Source organism: Conger conger, chromosome 4 (assembly GCF_963514075.1).
Source record: "Conger conger chromosome 4, fConCon1.1, whole genome shotgun sequence".
NCBI lineage: Eukaryota > Metazoa > Chordata > Actinopteri > Anguilliformes > Congridae > Conger > Conger conger.
In genome coordinates, this window is record NC_083763.1 from 12,294,968 (window position 1) to 12,299,967 (window position 5,000).

The 5,000-nt window shown below is 49.4% G+C and overlaps 1 protein-coding gene across 1 annotated transcript in view; it reads left to right on the forward strand.

Moving 5' to 3' along the window:
• Positions 1-5,000, forward strand: part of tle2a (TLE family member 2, transcriptional corepressor a) — a 48,722-nt gene that overhangs the window by 12,801 nt on the left and 30,921 nt on the right.

A 5,000-nucleotide genomic window follows, 5' to 3' on the forward strand; every position in this document is an offset into this window, starting at 1 on the left:
AAACCCATGTGCTGTCATGCATGTGCACATGTGATATACACAGGTCTGAGTGTCTCTGTGTGCGTGTGTATGTACGTGTATACAGTATGTGATGTCTGTGTGTTTGAGTGTGTGTGTGTGTCTGTGTGTCTGTGTGTCTGTGTGCGTGTGTGTGTGTGTGTTTGATATGCATCTCTGAGCAGGAATGCAGCAGGACCAGGCAGGCTGTCTAATGCTGGCCTCCTCCTGCCATTCCCTGTTTTTGTTATCTCCCCCCTCCCCCCCCCCTCTTGGCACACCTTCACACGGGTCCGCTTTGATTCCGGACGGCAGAATCTGGGAATTCCACCCTCTCCCAGCCCCTATTGTACAACCCCGCGCCCCTGCCCCCACCCCCACGCCCAAAACCCTCCGCCCCACGCCCCTACCCCCAAAACCCTCCGCCCCCACCCCAAACCCCCAAAACCCTCCGCCCCTCCCCTACCCCCAAAACTCTCTGCCCCTCCCTCCTCTCATTGCACAGTGCTAACACCCCCCCCCTCCCTTTCTGCAGCATTGCTGATTCCACGCATTCCTCCAGCCGTGCCCCAGTGAGGGCTTCAGTCTTCATCCCCCCCAAAGCCCTCCTCTTCCTCCCTCCTCTCACCTCCAGTCCACACTGCCTCAGCATCGTCTAAAACATTAAGACCAATCCTTCCTAAATGTCCTCCTGTATCCGGGCCTGACCTACCCCCGCACGGTGCTTGTGTAACAGAGGCACTCATACGCTGCCGTAACCGGCGCCGTGTACAATTTTTCCCAGCGTATCATTTTTCCCGCCACTCTCCGCTGACGAATCACTGCTCAACAATAGGCGGGATGTCCAAAGAGAACCGTGGTATATTTTGGAAAAAGTATATGCACATTTATGACTAGAGCTTTTTTTAATACATGTTTTTTAACCTTACCGAAGACCGTAGATAGCATTAATGCTAGCATTAGCTCGCTGTAGATGCCATACCCCTACTCAAGCACGTCATGTGTCCCTCCACATACAATATAGATACGTGTTTCTATTACAAAAGTCTCTTTGCAGGTTAATTATGCAAATACATCAAAAACAGCCAGACAGGCGATGTGGTTCAGTGCTAGGGAAGCAGGAGTACCAGGTTGCAGCTGTGCTACCCCAGGCCTATCCGAGCGCTGTTCTGGGCAGGGGGGCCCGATACGCTTTTCGGGTGCTGAGCTCAAATAACCACACGCCCTCCGTTTGTCGTCTAATTGGGGGGGGGGACGAGGGATAACCAAGCCTCGGAGGGGTGATTCGCACACTCAAACGCACTCTCAAACGCACTCTCAAACGCACTCTCAAACGCACTCTCGCTCCTGAATCTGTGCCTGAAATAGAAAGGCTTAATTTTTCCGCCAGCGTATCGATTGTGAGCCGGTCTGATTGCACAGGCAGGGGAGGACTGTGGAGCAGGGCGGAGACGGCAGTAAAGGGATTAGGAGAGATGAGTTTGTGTGTGTGTGTGTGTGTGTGTGTGTGTGTGTATGTGCGTGTGTGTGCCCGTGTCCGTGTGTGTCTATCTGTCTCTATCTGTCTGCCTGTGCACATCGTGTACCTGTGTTTTTGTGAACCTTTGTGTGTGTGTGTGTGTGTGTGTGTGTGTGTGTGTGTGTGTGTGTGTGGGTGTGTGTGTGTGTGTGTACACGTGTGCACGCATGTGTGTGTAATAGAGAGGGTTAGGCTGGGGCAACAGCTGCTCTTTGATAAGTTCTAACACCCAGACAGGATGGAGGCAGAGAGGAACTGTTGGCAGGAGGCTTTCATTACGCTAATTCCACATAAACACACACACTCAGAGACACACACACACACACACACACTCAGAGACACGCAGGCACACACACACAGACACACACACACACTCAAGAGACATGCAGACACACACACACTCAGAGACACACACGCACACGTTCCCACTGATACGTATTCAAAGATGTTCACACACACACACAGGCACAGAGACGCACAAGCGCGCACACTCTCACACACACTCTCATATAAACGGGCGCAAACACACACACACCCCTCTTGAGATTCCCCATGGTCAGATGGGCAAACAGGGCCCTCAGTAGGCGGTGCTGGCGTATGTGCGTATTTGTCCTTGTTGCGGAGGCTCTGTGCTGAGGACAGGGGGGGGGGTGCTCTCAGAAAGAAACACACATCCACTCTCAGTGTACTCCAGCACTCCCTCTCCAGTGCTTCCCTGGAGCTTTTCAGCGTGAGACCGCCCTTAACGAGGCCGCCACGGCCTCATCAGAGGGGCGTAATCCCGGACGAGGTCCCTTTAAACGTGCGCTGAATTTCCATTAAAATGGAGGCCGGGAAAAAATGCACTAAAAACAATCGCTTCTGATTGTGTGCAGTGCATCCACTCCGGGCAGGTGTTCCCAGAATGCTTTGTCAGGAGAAAACGGGGTCACGTGACTTTGAGCGATTCCCATAACTTGCGGCTGGCAATGAATCATTTGCGAGAGAGCGGCAGACTTTTTTTTATTTATTTATTGTTTTGCATAAATAAAGCGCGGGGTCAGTTGTGTGAACTGCAGCTGTTTCTGTTAGACTTAATGCGTATTTAGGTCAGTTAATCTCATTTTTCACCAACTGTCAAATGAGAAAATGTAAAGTACGTTTTAATTAAGCGTAAATGATGATACTTTTAATTTCTGTAAAGCCTTCGAGTACAAGCAGAATACAAAGTAGAACAACAACAACAATAATAATACTAGTTAGTAAAATTGTATAAAGATCCTGGATGTTCAATATCGGTAAACTGGCTATGAGTCATTGGTATGATTGGTACGGAATTGCAATGAGGGAAAATTGTCATCTTTTGAGTAGCGTGCATAAATTCTGAATTCATCAAATGCTTGTTGGCACTCTTCAGAATTGGCAGACCTTGCAGCCAGGAGCTCAGATTCTTTTAAACTGGGTTTTATTTTTTTGTTGTTGTTCACATACACACAATGAAACATGAAAACATCACGGAACAGGATATCCCTTGACACCGAGCCACAGAAAAGAGGAAAAGGGGGGGAAAAAAGAGAGGAAGAGCGCAAATTCAATACAACGGGGTGTCCAAAACCGAGGGGAAACGGGGGTAAATCTCAGAGGATTAGGAAAGAGACTGGAATGAGGGGCGGTTAGGTAAAAGAGCCTTTGAAATGCAGACCGCAGGGCAACTCGAGTGATGCGCTTGTGTGTGGGCTGCTGGCTAGTAATCTGGCCTGCCGAAAATTAGCCTAATTATAGTTTGCGTACGGCTTCAGCGCACCCTATAAAAAGGGTGTTCAGGTAAGCCGCATGTGAGACAATGGCAGGAGGTATGTCCTTTTTTTTCCCCCCGCCGTTGGCAGAAGGCTGGATTGAATACCGGAGATGTTTTTGAGGTGAAAGAGATCTTCGCAGTGTGATTATTATGTGCTTCAGAGGGGTGTTTGGAGTCTGACGATGCTCTCAGATTGTTTACAGATGTAGGAGCTGTGATTACATGGCTGTCAAAGGTGAGGCTGCAATCGCTAACTGGGGAACGTTTAGTCTCATTCAGGATGACAGGGCAGTGGCGGGTACAGTGGATTGTGTCTGGGACACACTAGCAATGATAGTGAGTTAGTTCATAGCAATGATGTGTTCGGCCTGCTGTTGGGGCTCAGAATTGGCCCGAGGACTGGTCCCTGTGGGACCCCCGTTAAAAGGAAAATAAGAGCTGGAAAGGGGATAGGTCAATGTTTGCCCAATATTCTGCAAGGCGTGGATACACCCTTGACAGCTTTCAATCAAGAAAGACTACCTCAAAATGTATTGCATGCAATGCACCACTTTTTGTTAAAAGTCACAAATCTGAAGTTGACTGTCCTACCCTCCTTTCCAAACTTCAGTCAGTCCAGCAGTACACACCCCCACCCCAAGATCAAGTTTCTCATCTCCTGTGTGATTGGCTGTGAAATTGCAAGCCAGAGATGGTGATCGCAAAGACATGATTGCTCTGGTGCTTGGTCCTGAAATTGCATACAAGATGTCTTCATCGCTCTGGAACGTGATTGGTTGGGGATTTATGGGTGAAGGGAGCAGGGGACCTTTACTCATAACGGATTGGCTGTCGGTGATGATCTGTGTGACACTATTCCCCAGCCCCAACACCTAGGACAAAGCCTGCAGTATAGAAATATAAAACTGAGTTCACTTGAGAAAGAGAGCGAGGGAGAGAGAAAGAGAAAACGAGAGGAGGGCAAAATGCAAGATAAAGTTAGAAAGTTAGAAAGAATGGAAAAGAAAGAGTGCAGGAGAAAAGGAAAGGGCGATGTAGAGAGAGCCAGAGTGACGTGGGAAATGTAGTTCCGTGTCCCTTTAGTGCTGTAAAGCCTCCCGTGTGGTGTAATGAAACCGCTCTGTGTGTTTTCTCTGTGTAACCGCAGGGAGCTCTGGGCCCCACGTGTGGTGCGTACTGGGCGTGTAGCCCTGCGCCATGTGTCGAGCGCTCTCTGACATGTTAGTGCGGCCAGACGTTATTTATGCACACGTGTGTGCGTGCCTTTCACTGCCCTGTTCCCATGCTCTTTCTGTGTGTGTCTGTGTGTGTGTGTGTGTTTGTGTCTCTCTCTGTCTCTCTCTGTCTCTCTCTGTGTGTCTGTGTGTGTCTGTGTGTGTGTCTGTGTGTGTGTCTGTGTTTGTGTTTGTGTCTGTGTGTGTGTGTGTGTGTGTGTGTGTGTGCCTCTGTGTGTGCGTGTGCCTCTGTGTGTGTCTGTGTGTGTGTGTGTTTGTGTCTCTCTCTCTGTGTCTGTGTGTGTGTGTGTCTCTCTCTGTGTGTCTGTGTGTGTGTGTGTGTGTGTGTGTGTGTGTGTGTGTTTGTGTCTCTGTGTGTGCGTGTGTGTGTCTGTGTGTGTGTGTCTGTGTGTGTGTGTGTGTGTCTGTGTGTGTGTGTGTCTGTGTGTGTGTGTGTGTGTCTGTGTGTGTCTCTGTGTGTGTCTCTGTGTGT